This window comes from Zootoca vivipara, chromosome 11 (assembly GCF_965207765.1).
Source record: "Zootoca vivipara chromosome 11, rZooViv2.hap1.1, whole genome shotgun sequence".
Taxonomy (NCBI): domain Eukaryota; kingdom Metazoa; phylum Chordata; class Lepidosauria; order Squamata; family Lacertidae; genus Zootoca; species Zootoca vivipara.
The window spans coordinates 3940923-3963582 of NC_142594.1; the positions used below are offsets into that span (position 1 = coordinate 3940923).

Consider the following 22660-nt stretch of genomic DNA (forward strand, 5'->3'; position numbering starts at 1 on the left):
CCAAGGCTTAAACAAATGCTTGGTTTAATGGAGAAAGTAAAAATAACAAAAAATAAATTAGGCTTACACAAAACACCCACACAACCAAACCACCCACCAAGAGCACACTGGGAAATCGCCCAGCACAGAGGCAACACACAACACCCCTGATATACCCTGCATCATCAGCTTCACAGCAACACCTGTCAAGCTGCTCCACAGCTAGAGCAAGGGTGTATGTGTGCCCCTGAGTTAAATTTGGACATCACTGGGTGCTTGCACTGCCATTGTCACCTTAACTCTCCACCTCACTGCAAAATTTTGGGGTGAAGACGGAGAGAACCAGGCCAGCAGTGCCTTTAGAAAGCAGGGGGGAAGCTGGCTCCAGAGGTGAGGTGTACCAAAGCCTGCACAGATTCAAATGTCCAAAAAGAGAGTGTGTGGAATTTAATTCAGCTCCACATATTTGTATATAATGAGAAATGCCCGAAGATAAGCACAAAGGTAAAGCGGGAATGACAAGCCGTGCATTGCAGGTGTTATCTATCTTGAGAATCCCCACGAACTTTTTTGCTCTCTGTTTTTTTTAACACCTATGATGGACATTCTTTTAACATAAACGTGGGAGCCTCCTAACGTTGAAGGACTGGAGGGTTTGTCTGCGAGGATATGGGCACCTCTGGGTTGGGAAAGGGAAGAAGTCGCCACACCGCCTGAGGGACACCCCGCTTCTCTCGCGCTTCCTCCCAGCTGCGGGAGCGGCCTCTGAGGGGGAAAGAAAGGGGAGAGCGGGGGCCGCGTGCCGCAGCCTGCCGGCCCCCCGGAATCCCATCTCCAGGGGTGGCAGCTCGCCTCGGGCCTAAGCGCCGCGCGCGCCTTTCGGTTCCCGCCATTCATCCCTCGCGCCCTTTTTGTTTTGTTTACGCTTTTGAATCATCGGAAAGGGTTCTTCAGTGGTGCCCCAGCAGCTTTCGCTCTGGTCTCCTTTAAAGCAGAGAGAGGCCCTCCCCGTCCCCGAGGTTGGCTAAGCAGGCTTAAGCGCTTAAAAATCCCCGGGGAAGGAAGGACCCCCCTTTTTCTGCCAGCCCCGCTCCACGTGGAGAGGCGCGCGCAAAGAGGAAAGTTGCGCGAGCTGCCGCTCCAGCGCGCTCGAAAGCAGCAGAATTGCTCTCTGTATGTCTGTCTTTCTCCTGGCAGATCGCCTCCCCTAAAACACTCAGAGGGGGAGGAGAAGGGCGGCGGAGGGAAGGAGAGAGGCAGGCAGGCAGGCAGGCAGGCGAGCGAGTGGGGCAGCGGCGAAGGAGCCGGACAGCCCGGCAACATCTGCAAAACTTGGACGATAGAAGGAAGGGAGGAGGCAAAGGAAGCGGCAGACTCTGGGCAACTTTTCGGAACACGTGAGTTATGAGAGTTGCATGTTTTCCTTTCCCCTTCTTCCATGGATTGAGACAGAGAAAGGAACGAAATCAGAGAAGGGGGAAAGAAAGAAAAGAAAAGCGCAACCACAGGGAGGAGGAGGAGGAAGTGGTAGCGGCCGAAGCGCTCTTTTTCCTCCCTTTGCGTGCAAGTTTGTGATTTGCGAATTGGCGGCGGACTTTCCTCCTTTTTTCGGGGTTGTTGCGGTTGTTGTTGTTGTTGTTAAACCGGGAGAAATGTCACTCAGGGCTACTCCGTGAGTCAGAAGGGATCGGATTACAGCCGGGGGGGGGGTCCGAGGAACCGCTGGAAGGTCTCGGCGGAGAAAGAGAAATAAGCGCGCGCGCATGAACGCAAACCCCAAACGGGAGGGCGAGCGCTCTGTGAGTGTGTGTGTGTTTGCGTATGTGTAAAAGAAAAGGCAGACATATAAAAAGAACCCAAAACACACCCCGAGCCCTCCTGCTCCTCCCCCTCCCCCAACCCGTCCCTCCAAAACAGAAGCAAAATGCCCTCATTCATCCTCGGGGACCGGCGCTGCTAAGTTGGCCGCAGAGGAGCCAGCGATCGCCTTGCGCGACGCAGCCGTCGAGGGCCCCGATCTTCGCCTATGGGGAACTCGCGGGCTGCTCCCGACCCCAGCGGAAGCGGCGGCGGCAGCAGGTAAGCAGTTCCCGTGGTTTTCGGATGGGTGGGTGGATGTGCGCGCGCGCGCGTGTAAAAAGAGAGAGAAGAGGGGGAAAGTTCTTTGTTTAACTTGCAGTGCGCTGGCCGTGCGAAAAAGAAAGTTGGAGTGGGATTTCTTTTTTCTCCCCTCCTTTCGGGAGGGAGGGAAAAAAAGCTTCGCTTTTCTGCCCTCGATCCCTCTTCCTCTGAGTCCGGAGGATTGGGAGGCCGGCAGGATGGAGAGTTCGGGAGCCCCCAAGGGCTCTTTGGGAAGTTGAACTCGTCAGGCATGGCGCGCTTCCTTGCGAGTCGCTCCTCAGCTTGCACTCTTGCAGGGGCTTGTCCCGGAGCAAGCCTGGGTCGGCTGGAGCCGGCGAAGGCGCCAAAAGCGCGGGGCGCGTGGGCCTCTCCTCCCCCCATTCTCGCTCTCTTGACTCGGAAAGCATTTGCAGGCTTAATGTCCCGCAGTTCAGTTGAACTGCTGCACATTTTGCAGGCTTCCAGCAGCTGCTTGGCCTCTTCCAAGGGGCGGGAGGAAAAGAGAGAGAGCGGGGTAGAAATAGCGTTTACTTTCTTGCCAGCAGTTTCTGTGGTGGCTGGAAGTTTGCCACATCTGGAAGGGTGGAAGCAAGTGATCGGATGTGGTACTGTACACAACCTTCTGCTGTTATTTGTAGTGTTAGGAAGGGTGCCTTTTCAGTCTCTTCTCTCTCTTTTTGGAGTGATTCATTTGCTTGGAAGGTCCTGGGAAAAAGGGAGGGGGTGTTGAAGGAAGATGGGAGCAAAGCTTCCAGTTTTAAAAAACCTAAGAGTTAAAAGCGAAACTTTCACAGTTTGAGAGAAGGGTCCCGTGGCAACCTGAAGGTTGGTTAGCTGATTTTGGCACAGATATTTGAATTTCCATTGTTAGCTGACACACTTTTGTAATAATCTGGCAAGATGCAACCCAAATGCTCCCTGGATCTGAGTATTTTTCTGTTGTGCAGATTTCTCCTTTCCTTACATTTTGGCTGCTTCTGCCAAAACTTCATTCTCTGGATGGCGAGGACTTCTTGACCGGACAGCTATGTGAATCACACCCAGCAGTTAACTTTCTCAAACTTGGAAAAGGGCTAGAGAGAGAGCTTGGAAAAAGAGGCAGAGTAAATAGTGGCAGGCAAAGCAATTTGGATTAGACTCTTGGGCAAGTAAACACATCAAAGGGACCCTAAAAGGCTCCTGGAAAGTATCTGTTTTCTTATGTCAGCCCAACCCTTCTTTTGGGTTGTTCACAGTTGCAGCTTTTGTGATTGGGAGGGGGGGCTGCCACTTGGGGTTTGCCGGCTGCAAGCACCATGTGGGAAAAAGGGTTTAAAAAGCTAACCCCCCCTACCCCAAATTATTTCAATCCTCTGGTGTATCATGTTGATTCCATCCTTGGGGTCTGGTGTTTGTGGCCTTTTGCCAGTTCATATGTAGAGATATTTATGTAAAAAAGAATTCTTGCTGTTCTCTGCCAGCTGTTCCACATTTTCCAGCTGCCAGTTCAGTTTGAAATGATGGGCCATTTTCATCCCAGCCTAGCAGAGCCTTTTTAAGGCCAAGTTATAGGTGGCAAGTTAGCAAGCAGGGTGCCTAAGAGAGGTCAGCATTAGCTAGCTGGCGAGCATACGTTGTTAACTTATTTCTCTTTGGAAGGCATTAAACTTTTTTTAAAAACAACAACAACAACAACCAGGCATTTTCTATTTTGATGTTTGAACCTGCACTTTTTGTTTTATTTGTATGGGTCACAGAAAAAAAAACTCGTCTGTTTCCCAGCTCTTTTGAATATGTGGTTCTTTTAATTATATCGGGGCATTCTGTGCCTTTCTCTGTGTCCATATGATTCTAAAACGGCAACACAAATACTTGGGTGCAAGTGAACACTGAGGAACCAAGCTTGTGTTTGAAGGGAGTAGATTAGGAAGGAAAGAATGGGTTGTCTTCTCTGTCTAGATTATACCCTAAAATTACTCATAAGTAGCCTTTAACTGTTCAGTGCATTTATGCAGTTGCACCCTTGATTTGGAATGGTGTATCAGTGATCGATGCCTATAATTGTTTCCTTTAGGCTCTTTATTAAAAATTAATTGGGATCTGACAGTTTATTAATTGCATATCTCAAAGATTATTTTGAAAGAAGGATGCAGTGTTTAAAATGTAAAGAATTATGAAAATTTGAAATACTACTGAGCTCCTTACTGTAGCTGAGTTGAGGTTATCTGTTAAAAAAAAACTAACCATGAATGACTTTAGTAGTGTAAACTGTATAACGTATTTCAAGAATTTATTTATGAGATATTGCTTGCAACATACTGGTAGATAACTTGTAGATAGTTATTTTTCAGCCTTATTAAAACAAACATTAAGTTACATGAAATTGGCTGTAAGAGGCAGTTGGTTAGCTTTTGCTAGAACAAAACAGCTTCCATTCTCTGCATGTTTGTTCAGAAGCAAGTCCTACTGAGATCAATGGGACTATAGATGAAGCAAGTGTGTATAGAAGGATGCAGTTTACTTGATTATTACACTGTGTTTGTAAGACACCCTTACTAGGAAATAAATTCCAATGAAATCAGTTAGATAGAATATACTTTGAAGCAATTATGTTTAGGATCAGGGTGCTGGAAATCAGGAAAGATGGAACGATGATGGGTTAGTGAATCTAATTCTTCAAAGGAAAAAAAAAATCAAAGCTAGAGCAAGGGTGTATGTGCGCATGTGTTCATAATTTTACGTCGCATCACTTCTCATGTTCATCAGTGAAACTTTGTTTGCTAAAGCTTTTATCTGCATAAGAGATACTGAATCAAAAAAGACATTGCATATATTGTCTTGACTAAAAATGCAAAACTTGTACCCAACACCAAACAGAAGTTTGTTGAAACTGCAAAGTCTTTTGAAATATAAATGCTTTGTAGTTACGTTCCAGGCACCTTGCATTATTTTCATATGGTATTTTTCTATATGCAAAATGTTGAGCTCTGGTTCTGCTGGAAACGTGACGTAGCTTTGAAAGTTTAAAAGTTTCAAATTTATGTGGGGAGAGGTCCAGCTTTGTATTATTGAAGGCAGTAACTCGCTTTCATTGATTTCAATGTAGTAAGGGTGACTTTCTTTGCTGTAATTATTAATTACCTTTTATAGGACTTTTAAGAGTACTAAAGTCATCTCTTTCTTACTTGCAAATCATTTGTAATTACTTTCATGCACCACTGTCTTATTTAAGCTCTGGAAAGGTGTTTATTTGATGTTTAAAGACATTTTAGAAAACTTTCCTACAATTTCGCTTCGGCGTAAAGCATCTGATGCTTATTAAACTGGTAAGGAGGAGGCCAGAGAGTTATGAAAGGAAACGGTTTAATGGCCATTGTTGCCTGCACTCCAGCGTGAGCAGACAGTAATGTACTAAGAAGAAGCAGACTTGGAGCAAGAGTGAATCAATGAGTCATGAAATCCTCAGGAAGACCTTAGTACTGGAATGTTAATGCTTTTAGACTATAGCAGATTATCTCAAAAGTCAGAGTTTTCTACTATATATGCAATTGTGGTAAATCCCCTAAACTAAAGAAATACTTTGAAGAAGGCATTCCTAAGACTGGTCCTCATATTCTTCAGTTTATTTGATTTTTTTTTGAAGAAGTCAAGACATATTTCATTTGATCAGTTTGCAGTAAGGAAGTGAGATGCTAAATTCACTCAATAAACCTTTTGTTCTTGTTTTACAAAAGGCTCAGCTCTAATAATTATTTCAAGGAGCCTTTTAATCAGTATTTCCAAAACATACACCTTCAACCTTCCTTTGCTTGCTTGTCTACATTGGAATTGATTTGTTCCAGCCAGCTTAAAATAAAATAAAATAAAGGGAGATGGAATAAACAAAAAAAAATTGGGGGCATGCTGTAAAACTTTTTTTTCAAGTTTTCTCTGTGTATTTTCCCATCTTTACTTTTATTTGATAGGTCTGTGAAATAGAGCTGTAGACTGGCAAAGACTTTAAATGAAATTTCACACTTTGATGATTTTTTTTCAACTTTGATATATTGACAGCAAAAGGAGCTGCAAAGCTTTTATATAACTTGAGCAGTAACGCCAAGCAGCAGTCAAACGTCTCTCTGCATTTGTGTTTAACTGCAGAAGAAAAACATGTCCATGGGCAGTTGAGGTTCTTATCAACTCCCTAATCCCAGATCCCAGCAAACCTTGAGGGCATGCCTCAGATCTTGCTGAAATCATTGTAGACTCTCTCACAGTTTGCAGATTAAATATGCTATGTGTTCCTGGCTCCAACAACAGTTTTATGAGCTTACTAAGCTTCCTGTTTTAAGATCTCATTTTTCTGAAGTTTTTAGGAGCTGCTAAAGGCAATGCTGTCTGGGCTAAGTAAGTGGCTCTTGTTAATTTAGAGACACTTCAGATATTTTATTCTGTCTGTAAAAATAGCCCAAATTGTTATTTTTAACTTGGAAGGCTATTTACATTGAAGGAGCAGCAACAAAAAAGCATTCTTTCTAAAGGGAGATGCTGCTGTCCTCCGGCGTGTTGGGGGAGGGCACAACGTTGTAAAGTTTTACATGGAACTTGATTTATTTGTTAATGGTGATTGGTCTGTCGAAAAATTAGACTTCTGTTGGAATTTCGGCAGTTAGGCAAAATCTCAATATCTTTGTTCCTTACTGGTTGTTTGATGGGTCCTGAGAAATTTGTACATCTTCTCCCCCTTGCCAAAAAGACTGCTCTACCATTGCAGGCAACCCCCCCCCCCCAATTGTAATAATTCACATAGTTTGAAACCAAGGTTATTTTTGCTATTCCTACATCGGGAAAGAGCAATTTTGTCTGTTCCTTTCATCCCAAATCTTGTTTCCCCGTAGCTAATGAACAGTTAACTCCCAAGTTTCATTCCCTGTAATCATGTTTATGTATTTAGCGTCAGAATAGCTTGTTAAAAGAAGGAAAATACCTATATCATTGTTCAACAACATGTGTCAAGTTATTCCCAAGGGAAGTTGAGCCAATTTTGTGCTTAAAGGTTATTCAGTGAATGAAATTGTGAAAGCCCATTTGTCAAGGTACTGCGTGGTTTCTCTTAGTTTTCAACCCCCAAATTCATTGTCTTCCTGGCCCAGTCATTAGTCATCAGTGTATTAGCAATGCCTCCAGGCAATGCTGCCCAGCAGTACTTCTTCACACTACTCTAGCTCTCAAAGTGCACTCTGCCGACTTGCAGAATTACTGCACTGATTTCCACTTGGCTAGGTTTTGAGGTAAGTCCCCCTCCCTGCCTCCTCGCTTAGCTCGCTCTCTAAGCCCCTGCTTTCTTCCAGAGTCTCGCTTTCTGCAGAGACTTGGAGGTGTGTGTAGATATGGGAAGGGTTAGGATTTTTCTTAAGGGTGTCGTTGTTATGGTATGAACAATACGTAATCATTACACTATTTCAGACTGCAAGTCTGAAAGCTAAACAGGCTTTCTGTGTTCTTTTAAGAGTTTCATAGTTGCTCAGTACTGTATTCCATTGTGAGCACTGTTTTAAGAATTAGTCTCAGTATTAAAATGATTGTTTTCAGCCTACATGCTTCTAAATGCTTACTCAAAAGTAAGTTGAACTTGGTGCAGCAATAAGTCTTCTTAAGACCACAGCTCTTCCATGCACTTGCTTGGAAGTAAGTGCCATTAATTTATGTGATGTCAATAGCTTTGGCTTATTCTGCACTCCTATGCACCCTTCCTAACTTAATCAGTAATTAACTTGGGCATGTAGGATGGTGTGGCTTGACCTTTTCAAATGTGTAAGTTCTTTTCACAAATGTGCATTCTTGGAAGGTGAAGATGGAATTTTGTGATTGTTGGGGAGCGGATTCAAAAGTACCTTCTGTTGCAGCAAAACATCCACTTTCTAGTCACTTCTCCCCTGGCATTGCAGGAAAGGTGAAATGTTCTGATACCTGTTTTACAACGAGACACAATTGCAAAGCCTGAAATGAAGTTTAAAAGTTGGAAGGAAGTGTGCATATTTACAATTGGAGTTCTTCTTTTTACTGGAAAGGTGAAACATCTGGCTTTGCTTAGAATGTGAAAGACAGAATTCCTGGAGTTGAACCCCACGACTCTTAACAAGATCTTCCGAGAAGCCTTTGCTTAACGTCTTGATTGGTAAAAGGTGGGGTGCTGGGGCCTGTTATTTAAATGACCCAAATTGAAAGGATAAGTGCTCATGCATATAGTATTAAAATTGCCGCTGCATGCCAGAGACTACGTTTTGTGGCTATATTCTTCATTCAGCTCCATTGCATGACGCTGATAGATTTAGATTTCTTTGCAATTTGGATTGATGCCATAAAACAATACATCATTGAGAATGGAAAATAAGTCGTGATAAAGTCCTTGTGCCACTGGGATTCAGCAGTTAGCAGCATAGGAAAAGCGAGTATCTGTGCCAACCTACAGCTGTAGTGTTGTTGTTGTTTGAACAGGTGAAGGCAGGACACAAAGCAAAAAAGGGAGAAAACCTCCTAACGCTGCTGGTATTGTGTGTTTTATTTATTGTTGTTGTTGTTGTTGTTGTTGGGGGGGAGCCCAAAAGGACCTCTATCACTGTCACCTCTTTTCACCAAAAAACCCTCACCGCAAGCATTCCCATTGTTATTGTTATATCAGCTATATTGTTGATATCATTGATATTGTTATATCAGTTGAAGAAGTTTTCAGACTTGCTATTAGCACAGCAAGATTTTCCTCTTCTGGGGCATATTCTCATGCTTCTGAGTGACCAATAGAATAAAAGGCATGCGTCTTCAACGGGTTTCTGCATGTGCTTATGTTACACAGGGGAATGTGAACAGTGACCTGGGATAAAAAATTAAAATGTACTTCATCCATGCTTTTTCCTACCAAAATATAGGGTGCATCTTTTCCTCCCTACATAAATGCTTATGGCAAATTCTCTCTTCTCCTTCCTCTCTCCTGATGGAATTCATGAATATACTACAGTATAGCAAAACAGCAGAGCTTTGGACTAGTTCCTCTGGATTCTTCAGTAAACTAGCAATGATTTAGAAGGTGCCAAAACAGTTTTCTGTAGTTGTCAGGTACACTGCGCTATCAGTGCCAAATACAATTTACGAGATCAGACAGGTGAGTGTCTTCCCTCCCCACTCTGCCTTCTCCCCCCCAACTTTGATTAGATACAAGATTTATGAATTTATGGGACATTGTTTGTTGCTCTCTTTTTACTTGAAGGAGATACACAATTGGAAGAAGTAATTCAAAAGGAATCTAAAGCCTATCTAATTCAAGACGTGTAGAGTTGGAAGGGGTCCCAGTGGTCCTACATAGTCCATCACAACGTAGGAATCTGCTTAAAAACCTCCAGTGAAGGAGAGTCCACTACTGCTAGGCTAGGGTGTTGTTTTTTTTTTGCAATTCTATGTAATTCTATGAGATTCTCAGTGCCTTCCCCTGTACCTCAGACCTTTGCAGAATGCAGATCATACAACCTTACAAGCTTGCATTTTGCATGTTGACAAGTTGCTAGTGATCTCAGTGGCATGTACACAATATATCAGGATGCTAAGTTCTCAACATCAGGAATTACGGAACTGAGTCTCAAATCAGAATCTGCAATAGGGTACTTTTTATTTTAGTGCTGAGTTTCAGCTCTTGAAATAATAAATTAAAGTTCCTATTAAGTATTTGGCTCTGTGTATGGGATCTATGAGCAAATGCAGAAGCACTGAGTAGACTATAAAACCAGATGAAAAGACTTTCTTAGAAGCAGATTCTGCTCTGAGCAGAGTTTCATCTGTTAGGAGCTATGCTAGGCTCATAAACAGCCACTTGAAAGCTTGCCTACGGAACTATCTGCCACCAGACAACTAAGCAGGGAAGGTCACTCACAATCTTTAACTTACATAGGTATGTAGGAATAGGCAGGCATGCATAAAATGTATGACAAATTTTTAGGGGCTTATTTGCAAAATGGAATTGGAGCATTGGCTCATTTTAATTCAGTCAGCTTGGTCAGATTGTTTATTATTCATACTTTTATACCGGGGTGGCCAATCTTTTTGTGGCCTGTGGCCACATTTGCAAATGGGATAAGTGGTTTTGGACACCACACACACACACACACACTGCATCCAAGCCTTTTTGCTGGCTGCTTCCAGACTCTGGAACTCCCTCCCTGGAGAAGCCCGACTGGCTCCCTCCTCCTTGTCTTTCCACTAAAGACTTTCTTGTTCCAACTGGCCTGGGCACCTGACTGCTTTTAATGATAGAGCAAGTGCTGTGCTGTTTTATTGTGGTTATCTACATTGAAACATCTACATTGGCTTTCCGAGCACAATTCAAAGTGTTGGTGCTGACCTTTAAAGCCCTAAATGGCCTCGGTCCAGTATACCTGAAGGAGCGTCTCCACCTCCATCATTCTGCCCGGACACTGAGGTCCAGCACCGAGGGCCTTCTGGCGGTTCCCTCGTTGCGAGAAACCAAGTTGCAGGGAACTAGGCAGAGGGCCTTCTCGGTGGTGGCGCCTGCCCTGTGGAACGCCCTCCCAACAGATGTCAAAGAGGAAAACAACTACCAGACTTTTAGAAGACATCTGAAGGCAGCCCTGTTCAGGGAGGCTTTTAATGTTTAATAGATTATTGTGTTGTATTTTTCTGTTGGAAGCCGCCCAGAGTGGCTGGGGAGACCCGGCCAGATGGGCGGGGTATAAATAATAAATTATTATTATTATTATTATTATATTATCTGTATGCTTTTAATAGAGCTTTTATATAAATTTATACAGGCACCCCTGCCACTTATGTGAGGGTTATGTTCCTGACCCCCACGCATATAAGTGAAATCACGTAAATGGGGAATGCCCTATAAGCACCTTTAAACATCCTCTCTGCCACTCTCTCCAGATCCCAAATACCTTATCCAAAGATATCCATTACTAGAATTGAAACTGGGGCCTGCATCTAGGTGGGGAGGCTGAGCAGCCCAAGCAAAGCCGGCGGTGTGTGTGTGTGTGTGTCTCCTCGCGAGTCACAAGGACTTTCCATCTCTCTCCTGCCATTTCCAGGTTGGAATTGAACTATTTATTTATTTCCTGGTGCCATGCATATATGTGGTTGCGCGCAAGTCGATCACACTTAAGTGTGTGTGTGTGTGTGTGTGTGTGTGTGTGTGTGTGGGAAATGCTTGTATAGCTTTAATTCTATTAATGTTTAATTGCTTTTTATTGATTGATTCCTCCCTCTGTGCTTTTGGCTGTTCCTATTTTACATGTAAGCTGCATTGAGTTAAGCTGCAATAGAAAGCTTTCAAGTCTGATTTCAGAGGGATAGGGTGACCCTTTTGGCGTTGTATGTGGGGCGTAGGGGCGCCCACAGGTGCCGCATTGGTAACCTTTGTCTTATACTCCCTGTCCAACTCTCTTCTTTAGGAGCCTCTGGCCCAGCTCTAGTCACATATAGTTTCAGGTGTGCAGCAGGTGAAAACATGGCTGCAAAGGACAAACCAGGAATTTAAAAAGCTTCCCCGATTCTTCCCTGGCAAATGGGGATTGCTGACAGGGCCAATCAGCTGATGGCACCGTCTTTTTCATAGCTGCCAAGTACCCTGTTTTCCCCGGGAAACCCCCGTTTTTACTTACCTTTTCCCGGTGGTCCCCCGTATCACTTCGTCTCCCGTTTTTCTCCATTATTTTCTCCTACCGGCGACCATTTTTTTTCTTTCCGATTTGCCCTTCTATGGGCACCAAAAATGGCCACCGCCGGCTTCAAAAGTCGCATCTACGCATGTCTGGAAGTGCATAGACGCGACTTCCGGTGTCAGCGCAGGCCATTTTTGGTGCCCATAGATGGGCGGAGCGACACCGGAAGTTCCATTGACGCGCTTCCTGACATGCCTACAAGTGACTTTTGAAGCTGGCGGCGGCCATTTTTGGTGCCCATAGAAGGGCAAAGCAGCACCGGAAGTTACGTCGATGCAACTTCCGGTGTCACACGGCTGCCGGTCCCGGATTCTGCAGTCCGGGACTTGGACGGTAAGCTTTTTTGAAGTGGCACTTTCAGCACCAATAAAAGTGTGAGGAGGAGGATGGTTTTTCCTTTTGTTTTCCAGCACCTCTTACAAGTTACTCTGCATGTGGAAGTCCCTACTAATAGCCATTGGTAGGTCTATGTTTAATGATTTTGGCCATCTCTGCATGTTGGTGTAGTGAAATCTAACTTGTGTGAAGAACTATTGCATTCTTTATTGTCAGCTTTCATTGCATGACTCCTCCCCCGATGCTCTAATATCATGAAAGATGGATAAAATGGTTGCTGTATTTATTTATTATTGCCATACCATTTGTAGTTTTATGAGCCTCTCATGTCTTCCCCATGGTTACCTTTTTATTTCCTTGCTAAATTCCAAAATGCTTCAGCTTTTGTAGCCTTTACAACATATTCTCCTGCTTTTTAAAATCATTTATACCACTATTTTGATGTCTGTGGGATATTATTTAATAAAAACTTGTGAGATGGCACAGACTTGAATTTGGTGCATAGACGTTTCCTGGAATCCAGAAGTGATTCCAACTAATGAGATCTTCTAAAACTTTTCTGTAATGACTGAGGATTGTCTCACTCCTCCATCTTCTGGAGAGATGAATTATACTACCCGTAAAAGAATTCTAGCAAATTATACCCACTTTTTAGTTGAACAATTAACAGCCAAGTTAAAAGATGCTATTCCCCAAAAGAAATAGAATGAGAAGCACTGGGTATGTACTTTAAGTGTAAGAAAATCTAGATTATTAATACCAGGGACAATCCCATCTGTGGTAGTTCAGATTTATGGGATAGGATATAAATTAGGGAGAATTTCTGTGTTTGTGTGAATCCTGTATATCTTTCTGAACCAGACAACAAACAAAATGCTTTCATCTAGCAATTGATTGCAGCTGGAAGGGATAGCACATAGCACTCTGTAACCCTAATATCACTCCCAGTTACCCTGTGAGGTAAGTCATTGTTATTCCCATGACACTGATAGAACCTGGAAGGTGATGATTTAACAGGGGTACCCAGTGAATTCATTTCTGAACAGAGATTTGAACATTTTTTCCTTTCCTTTTTTCTTTTTAAAAGGCTTTGAGGGCCGCTTCACACATTACATGGAGATGAGGTCAGGTCAACAGGGACCTACAGCTTGTTGCAGCTGAGCACTGTGCCTTTGCATTTTCATGCCTTAAATCAACAGTGGGCAGTCTACAGGCTTGCACATCTAATTTGTTTTTTTACGAGAATCTGAGGTCCACCAGTTAGAGCCTAGTGCAAAGGACTTGCATATCAAAATAGGGAATTCTGAGACCCACATTTATTCTGAGTTGCAGAACTGAACAAAACTCACAATTCTTCCACTCGTAAATTCCATTCCTGGTTACCCTTCACTTTCTTCATTTCAGCAGGAGGGGAGTCATTTTGTTGTTCCTGTTGTTAAACAATTTGAAGTAAAAAATACTTGCTCACCTAATGCAAATCGCCCAGAGATCTAGCAGTAGATCTAGCTTCTGCCTATCTGTGCTTTAAAACACAATATGTATTTAGAAGACAGCATGTTAGCCCAGATTCTTCTGCAGGGAGTGCTCTGAGGTGCTTCCTATGCAGAAATGTATTTGAAGAACATTGTACAGTTCAGTGGTACCTCTACTTATGAATTTAATGCGTTCCAAATGCACATTTGTAAGTCGAAAAAAACTGTAAGTCGAATCCCATAGGAATGCATTGGGAGAAAAAACTTCATAAGTCAAAGCAACCCCATCTAAAAATTCGTAAGTAGAAAAAAATCCTATCTAAGCAGCATCCAAAATGGCGGACGGAGCTCCATTCATAAGCAGAAACATTCGTAAGTTGAGTCATTCGTAAGTAGAGGTACCACTGTATTAGAAATGGAAGTTTGTGGAAAATATTTGTTGTCTGAAGTCAAGAATAGAGTTGTTAATCCTGTGAGGAAAAATGCATTAGCTTGGCATTATCCCTAGTTTTCACTCAAAAAAATTGTTGTGCAGCAGAGTGGGGGTACCTGTATTATGAAGGATGGGAGTTTTTAGCTGAAATGGAATGTTTCTCTCCAGTGTGCTTGGGGGGAGGACTTAAAGTTCAGTGGTAGAACGTGCTCTGTTCATTCATTCGCTGCATCTGCGGCCCTTTCTTACCCTGAGGAGCTCAGGGTGGTATATGCAGTTCCTTTCCCCCTTTTATCTTCACAAGAACTCGTTCTAGTAGATTTGGCTGAGAAGTAGTGACTGGCCCAGGGTCAACCAATGAGAATAATTAGTGGGCTGTGATTTGAACCCTGGTCTCTTTGAGAGCCAGTGTGGTGTAGTGGTTAAGAGCGGTAGACTTGTAATCTGGGGAACTGGGTTCGCGTCTCCGCTCCTCCACATGCAGCTGCTGGGTGACCTTGGGCTAGTCACACTTCTCTGACGTCTCTCAGCCCCACTCACGTCGCAGAGTGTTTGTTGTGGGGGAGGAAGGGAAAGGAGAATGTTAGCTGCTTGATAAAGCGGGATATCAAATCCAAACTCCTCCTCCTCCTCCTCCTCCTCTTCTTCTTCTTCTTCTTCTTCTTCTTCTTCTTCTTCTTCTTCTTCTTCTTCTTCTTCTTCTTCTTCTTCTTCTTCTTCTTTTCTTCTTCTTCTTCTTCTTCTTCAGAAGCTTCTAGGTTCAATCCATAGCATCTCCAGTTAAAGGATCTCAGTTTGCAAGACTGGAAAAAACGTCTGCATGAAACCTTGGTGAGGCACTGCATATAGGACTAGGTGGAGCACTACGGTAGCTTGACTTGGCATATAGCAGCTTCACCTGCTGCTTTCTCCAGGGTAAGGAGTTGTTCATTGGTTTGGTTTGCACATCATGCTAATCCCAACAAAGTCTTTGTGCAAATTTGTGAGCACGTAGCTTCCTGGAGAGAAGATAATGGCTGTTTTGCTCCTTTCCGTTTGTTCCACTGCTGTGCTGTGCTGAGCCATAGTTTGGCTTGCCAAGTTGCCTGAACTTGGGCTCATGGTTTCGCTCTCCCAGAAAAACCATGAGCCGTAAACCTTAGGGCATACTTTGGTTGCACCTCGTGGTTATCCTGGAGAGCGTTAAACCATGAGCTCAGGTTTGGAAGTCTTGCTAAGTCAAGCCGTAGCTCAGCTCAGCATAACGCAGCAGCAGGATGGCTGGGAGCAGCAAAGCAGCTGCAGGCTCTTCCGAAGCACGCATCTTTGCACCACAAGCCATGCTTTGAAGTAGCATGTCAGGCAGACCAGGCCATTGTGCCAGTCACTTTTTCCTTTTCATATCCAGTTTAGCTTTCTCTTGGGATAAAACAGACCATCTTCCATCTCTGTTCTCTTTGTGCCCTGTTTCCTTCTGTGCTTTTCCCTCCTCCATTCAGCACCCTACTTTAGCTGTATGAATTGCAGCACACACATACTGGCCTCATGGGGATAGTGCGACATTTTGAAAAAACCCAAATTGCTAAGGAAAGTATACAAATGTTTCTCGCTATAAGTGGAATGAAGTTAAATCCGAAAAATCTTTGTGGTGTTTGTGACACATTTTTATTTGCAGGCATGGGAACCTTTTCCTGGAGTAGTAGTAGTAATAATAATAATAATAATAATAATAATAATAATAATAATTTATTTATTTATACCCCCATCCATCTGGCTGGGTTTCCCCAGCCACTCTGGGTGGCTTCCGACAGAAAAATAAAATACAACAAGTTGTGACCAGCACATAGCAGAGACTTTCAATGTCTTTAAACTTGTGTCATAGTTTATGGACCATCCTTTGCTTCTCAGAAAATGTCACTGTGGATCTGCACAAATTATTGTTAAATGTTTTCGAGGGCTTTGGTTTTAAACATGCCCAGCGCAAGCTTGTATGAATCTAAATAAAATAGCACTTGTTTTAAATTGTCTTGTGTGCATTCTGAATAGATCTGATAACGACGGAGCTTTCTTTATTCTTAAATATTCCCAAGAAATGGAGTAGCAAATTTTGATACAACTGATAAAGGACGCTTTATGCTTGAAAGAAGCTGTAATTTTCTGATTGTTCTACATGCTGCCCCTTGTGTCTTTTCACTTTTACATGGTTTTGCTCTGTTGAGACAGATCCCTAAAGATTGCCTCCACTAGCATAGATCAAAGTGGTGCATATGAACACCCCAAATACCCAGAGTCATTTCTGAAAAAATTAAACATCCTGTCTTTGCTTGCACACTGATCAGGGGCACTCTAGATGCTGATAGCAATCAGCATAAACTTTCCCTACTGCTGATGTAATGATGATGAATGCTGCAGTACTGTTGCTCCAGACAGCTCTTCTCAGTGGATGCAAACCACTTGTTAATGAATGAAATACAATTCCAAAGACATCAAATGGAAACGGAGATTGGAATTTGAAAGAAGGTGATCGGTTAAAAGGGCAAAGACAATAAACCAACATATGCAGAAAAGTGTGCTTCAAAAATTTTTTTAATGCCCTTCTTTCTTTGGGAACCTTGTAGGGTCAATGAAGATCAGTAAAGGGGATGGATTTCATCTAAGCTTAGAGGTTGGGGGCCAGATGGCTTGCATTTTTCTGCACTCCTGAAATTTGCCAACTTCTGAATGCTTCAGGCCAAGACCATTCTTTATGGTCCAAGCAGGTGATGGAGAATGTATAGTCCACATGGCTCATTTCGCACATGAACTGTTGAGGTGTCATAAGAAAAAAGATACTTGCCCTCTTGTTTGTGCACGATAGCAAGTGCATTAGAATCCATGGTCTGGATGAGACCTAGCCAGCCACTTGAACTTACATGATATGGGGTTCCTTCTCTCTTTTTGCCTGAAAATGACTCTGTGCACAGAACTAAGAAGTTCTTTGTGCTTCTGGGGTTGCATACAGAAGGAAAGCTTGCACATATCCTCAATGGTAACAGTCCCTCATTCCTGGTGTGGTCACAGCATTTTCCCAAGACAGAAAGCCATGACTTATTTCTGGAAGTGCAAAAGGAGGAAGAGTAGGCATTTTTCTTCTGCATTTCTGAACACACACAATTCATACTTTAATTACCCGCGTGCATTTTTTTTATTTAACAAAATTTATATACCACTTGCTAGCAATAAAAGCTCTGGTTTAACTAAAAACAGATGGCAATTAAAAACATTCAGCAATCATTAAAATCAACAGTAACTAAGATTTTAATATGTTAGCTTCCATGTGCCTGGATAGGCTTGCCCTAAGCAGAAACCTTTTCAGTGGGTGCCAAAAAGAGCCAAGAGGCAGGGAGTTCCAATGTGTAGGGGCTGCCACACTAAGATCATTTTCTTACATCTGTGCCATGAGTAGTATGTGGCACCTCAAACAGTGCCAGTTTTGCAGATTGAAGTGGTTGAGTGGGCACACATGGGGTAAAGTGATCCTGCAGGTAAACCCATCCCAAGCTATATACCAGTAGTCCCACCCCAGACATAGCATCTTCTTTCAAGGGAAGTGCAACACTGTCTAGGGCAGGCATTGGACCAGTTTAAAGGCCATGGGAACCACTGATCCAGAGGGTCTCTGTCTTGACAGGATTTGAGCTCAGCTTATTTCCCCTCATCTATCCCAGCCCTTCATCCAGACACTGGTCCAGGCCCCACTTGGCCTTTCCTGGTTTAGATGTTATGCAGAAGCAGAGCTGAGCGTCCTCAGTGTGCTGGCGGCACCTTGTCCCCAGACTCCTAGTGTCTGCTCCCCATGGCTTCAAATAGATATTAAATAGCATTAGGGATGAAACAGTGCCCCACAACACTGCATAGCCTAACTGTTGGGTTGAAAAGCAGCCTCCCAATGTTACTCTCTGGACTCGGTCTCATAGGGAGGGCCAGAGCCACTGGAACAGAGTGCATCCCAATTCCCATTCCACAGAGTTTGTCCTGGAGGATACCGTGGTCAGTGGTATTGAAAGGGGTAGAGAGAGCAAGAAGGCACTGCCACGGTCCTTCTTGATGTAAAGAGCACCCATCACTTAGATTTGGAAACTGCAATAATTAGTAATTGATAAGGAACTCAAGAAGGGGAAATGAGGAAGTCCGAAATATTTGGATTAGAAATGGGAGAATATGATACGGTAATGTTTTATGACTTTTTATTTTTAATATGGGTCCTTTTTTCGTATCTTTCCTTCACATTCCTATATGTGATGAATAAGAATGATTTCAGAACAAGGCTACGAAATGTGATAGAAGATGTAATTTTATGATATTTAGATGAGATTTAGAAATGGTAAGAGTAAATTATAAACAAGGATTGTAAGAAGGGGAAGTGAAGATGTTGGAAGAAGTTGTCTTTTTTGCATTTTGTATTTTTGTATCTTTTTTATTTCCTTTTTCTTTTTTTCTTTTGTATTTCCTTTTCTCTTTTTTCCCCTATGTAAAACTCAATAAAAATTATTTTTTAAAAAAGAGCACCCATCAGTTCCATGGGCAGGACTGAACCCCATCTCTCCCCCCCCCCGATTTGCAAGTGGTTAGTAGTTACTCCTGTCCCAGCAGTCCAGGAGTGCTTTCTTTACGAGTGATCTCACCAGCCCCTCATGCAAGGAAGTGTTACGCTTTCTCTGGGCCCAGTCACTCAAACCCCCTCTGCCTGATGCAATAAGCCACCAGGGTCAGGGTTCAAGAGGGCATGTGGCTGGGTGTATAGGTCCCAGTAGCTTGCCCCCCCTTTCGTGTAGCTTGGAGCTGGGGAGGAGGGCAGTAGCTCACCCCCTTGCTGCACTTGGAGGAGCTCTAAAGCTCAGTGATACCACACATGTTCTCCATAGGAGAGGGTCAGTCAATGATGGCCACCTTATGCCAAAATCTGTGGATCCCTGAAAGTACAACTTCTAGGTGCGTGCAGAATGAAATGCCTTAGCTGTACTACTTTAGCAAGTAGTATATTTTGCATTATTTATTATTTTTGCGTCCATTCAAACGAGTCACCCATTTCCCTTTTTTCCAGAGATCGCGGTCTGACAACTTGCCTGTATCATCATTCCAGTTTAACCCCAAAGGGGTGCAAGCTTGCATGTTGACGCTTTGAGAAGCAGAGGTGCACCTGCGGCAGGCAGGTTGCTGGCCAGAGAGGGATTAGCTTGAAAGTGGGGCTCAGATTAATTTGCTGAATGGGCTCAAGCCTGCGGGAGAATCGCGAAAGAATCAGGCATGGTTGAATGGGGAAAGACCATGACTGTTTGCTTTCACAGAGGAATGTTTATCCTTTAGGCTTTACCTATGGAAGTTCAGGGTTGTGCGTTTTTCTCCTGGCTGCCATCATCCTCATGCATATGTAGGCAAGGGAACAGTAACGTACAACCCTAGCGCCCCAGTCTTTGAAATAACGCTTCGGATTCAGTTCTCAATAAAGTCTCAATTTTTTCCCTATCGTATGCGGCAATTGAATACAGAATTTTATTTTCAGCTGTTTTCTGTTTTTTCTTCCGCTCTGTATCTGCATTTTATTTTCCTGCTTTTATATTTATTCTTATTTTTACATAAATCATTTTTATTGTATTTTATATGTGCTTATGTCAATAATTTTGTTTAAAAGTCTAAAATCAAGGTTAAGTCTGAAAGATGCACGTGAGGCATTGAAAGAAGGAAAGAAGTACCAGGGAGGCACTGATTTGAAATTTGAAATTTGAAATGTAAAGAGAAGCAATGTCATCTTCCTCCCCACCATCATTTTGCAAAATCTGATAGATTATGTGTTATGGGGGCGGGGGCGGGGAAATACCTTTGCTTTTGGTTCCTTGTTACCGTATGTAAATAATTGCTACTTCAGCAGCCTTGAAAAACAGATAGACACTGCTACTGTGATTTAAGAGGAGGAATATTCTGGTGTCTATTATCCTGATACATATGTGATCCAATCATTCCTGCTTTTCCGGTATCGTCATTGTCTCTGTTTTTCTCCTATTTTGTCTTTTAGGAAAGCTTTTGGATGCCTTGTCATTTTTTGGTTAGTGTGAGTTGCTAAAGATTTGCCATTCTTCACATTCAGCCCCTTGACTTGGGTTTCTGGAAGTGAACACTCTGAGCTTTGGGAGAGGAGATGCTTCTTGTTGTTATATTAATAATAATAATAATAATAATAATAATAATAATAATAATAATAATATATTATTTATACCCCGCCCATCTGGCCGGGTTCCCCCAGCCACTCTGGGCGGCTTCCAACAAAATATTAAAATACAGAAATCCATCAAACCTTAAAAGCTTCCCTAAACAGGGCTGCCTTGAGATGCCTTCTAAAGGTCTGGTAATTGTTGTTCTCTTTGACCTCTAGTGGGAGGGCATTCCACAAGGTGGGTGCCACTACCGAGAAGGCCCTCTGCCTGGTTCCCTGTAACTTGGCTTCTTGTAGCGAGGGAACCGCCAGAAGGCCCTCGGCGCTGGACCTCAGTGTCCGGGCAGAACGATGTTACTGCACTTGCATGCAAATACATGCAAATCAGCACTAAAACACCCTGCAGAGGAAAGTCCGCCATTTCGCATGCTGGGTTTGGAGAAGTTGGTCTTGACAACACAGCATTCTAGAATAGTTGTCCAGTATGCCATTACTGAAAAGATTAGACTCCTTGTTTGCGTTTAAATTAGTGCAGGATGAGTTTCTGGACAATAATACAACAGGTTTTTCAGATCCTTCTAGCAATCTGGATCAGGGTTAGGGCATTGTTCATTGGTGTGAGAGCAATGAAATATGTTCATTGGTGTGAGAGGTGCTGAAATATGTTAAAGTGCCTCTCTTTTCAACTGTGGCGTGTTGGCAGGATAGATTCCCTTTGTTGTTTACTTGGGTTCCGGGTAAGAGTAGCTGTGGATAAGGTAAGATGTTGAGCAGTTTTTGGCATTCTTGCATTAAGATAAACATTTTTTACTTCCAGGGCAGAATACTTTATGAGTTGCTCCTTAGGTGTGTTCACACTCAGTTGTATCTGGGGAATGTTTTTTGTTTTTGTTATTTTTGGAGGGAGGACAGCTACCATGGCAGGTAATAATATCCTTTGAGAGCTCATCAAAGAGAGGACTTTGAACAGGTCTTCCAGTGACTGGAGGGTGTGTGTATTAAAGGTAAAGGGACCCCTGACCATTAGGTCCAGTCGTGGACGACTCTGGGGTTGCGGCGCTCATCTCGCGTTATTGGCCGAGGGAGCCGGCGTACAGCTTCCGGGTCATGTGGCCAACATGACTAAGCCGCTTCTGGCGAACCAGAGCAGCACACGGAAACGCCGTTTACCTTCCCGCTGTAGCAGTAGCTATTTATCTACTTGCACTTTGACATGCTTTCGAACTGCTAGGTTGGCAGGAGCTGGGACCGAGCAACGGGAGCTCACCCCATCGCAGGGATTCGAACCGCCGACCTTCTGATTGGCAAGCCCTAGGCTCAGTGGTTTAACCCACAGCGCCACTTTTTCCCCGTGTGTGTATTAAAGGGCTTTAAAAAAAACAAAAAAACCACACCCCTATATTGCTCCCTATCCTCCTGCCCCATGGATCTTTTTTGCCCCTTTAAAATTTTGCATTCATTTAAACATTTTGAATTCTTAGAAATCTAGACGTGTTGATCAGAATGTATTTAGCAAATCAAGTAGCATCATCACACCTTTTCATAATGAAATGTGAACATGGAATTTGAAATTCTTTTTGGGAGTATTGGAGCACAAGGATCCCAAGCTGTGCTTAGCCGCCTCTCCCTCCACCCCCCCCCCACGGTGCTCTAGAGTGGTCAGAGAACACCTCCCTGCCATTTATGTGGGTTAACAAGGCAGCACTAAAACTCTGGACGAAGGAGAGGGGCTTGGAGGAAGATTTCCTGGGCTTGCCGGGTGCTACCAATAGGGCTAAGAAACCTTGTAAGAAACTGAGGGGTTCTATACAAATGCAAATAAAACAAAGCAAAAGGAGGTGGGGATGGAATGAAGCTAAAGGATCAGTAAGGCAGTGGCCAAAATGCTCTTATCCTTTGCCTCTGTTTCTGCAGTGTGGTTCAAACCACAGCTATTCCTGTGAAGCTGAGGTAGGTCCTGTAGGCCCCTAGTAAGTAATATTGCGGTAGTGAAAGCCAAAATTTTAAACATAGCTAAAAGTAGCCTTAATGTGTTTTAAAGTACTAGTGGTGCAGGACAAAACTGCTAGCACATTTGCAAAGCTAAGCAGGGTCTGGTATGGTTTCAAATTGGATGGGGAACTGCATATTGAGATTCCTGCATTGCAGGGGGTTGGACTAGATGAGCCTCAGGGCACCTTCCAACTCTATAATTCTATGTTTTAACAACCCAAACAATTTTAATGGAATGAAAATTTAATAGGTTTTAAATGAGCAAAATGTCCAAAAGTATTATCCATTGATAATACCAGTGCCTTTTTTTGCTCATTGGCAGAAATTATGGAAGCCTGGAACGGAGTTATTTTTGTTGAGTGACTGAATAAACTCCGGTATCCCATGTGTCTAAATATCAAGACTAAAAATTCAGGGAAGTAGATTCATGTATTTCAAGGCATTGTCATCCGATTTCATCCTTGATAATATG

At 43.2% G+C, this 22660-nt stretch overlaps 1 protein-coding gene across 3 annotated transcripts in view; it reads left to right on the forward strand.

Moving 5' to 3' along the window:
- Window positions 1-1201: 1201 nt before the first annotated feature.
- The window catches only part of GLI3 (GLI family zinc finger 3), a 244269-nt gene continuing 222810 nt past the window's right edge, over window positions 1202-22660 (forward strand). For 2 of the 3 annotated variants that reach the window (XM_035129597.3, XM_035129598.3), the window contains exon 1: window positions 1202-1376. The gene's annotated coding sequence lies outside the window, so the exon portion shown is untranslated. Of the gene's footprint in view, window positions 1377-1705; window positions 2059-22660 lie in introns of those variants that run through there. The other variant, XM_088654320.1, reaches the window with a different exon arrangement.